Below are 230 nucleotides of genomic sequence, written 5' to 3'. Positions count from 1 at the left end.
AGAGGAGGAGATGTGACTCTATTCGAACCATTTGGCATTAGCAAAACTGTGAATTTGATGTGAACTTGCCTATTGTCCAGGTCACCTACCACAAAATGGACTCACAATACACTGCTTCACAACTTACAAAATAATAATAATGATTTTGGACTCAATTTTTTCAGTTGGTTCCAACAAATTATAGATCTGATAATTTTCACTCCATTAAACTCTGAAAATGTAAAAATTTA

The sequence above is a fragment of the Corylus avellana genome, chromosome ca5 (genome assembly GCF_901000735.1).
Source record: "Corylus avellana chromosome ca5, CavTom2PMs-1.0".
In the NCBI taxonomy this organism is placed as follows: domain Eukaryota; kingdom Viridiplantae; phylum Streptophyta; class Magnoliopsida; order Fagales; family Betulaceae; genus Corylus; species Corylus avellana.
This window is presented reverse-complemented; position numbering follows the sequence as displayed.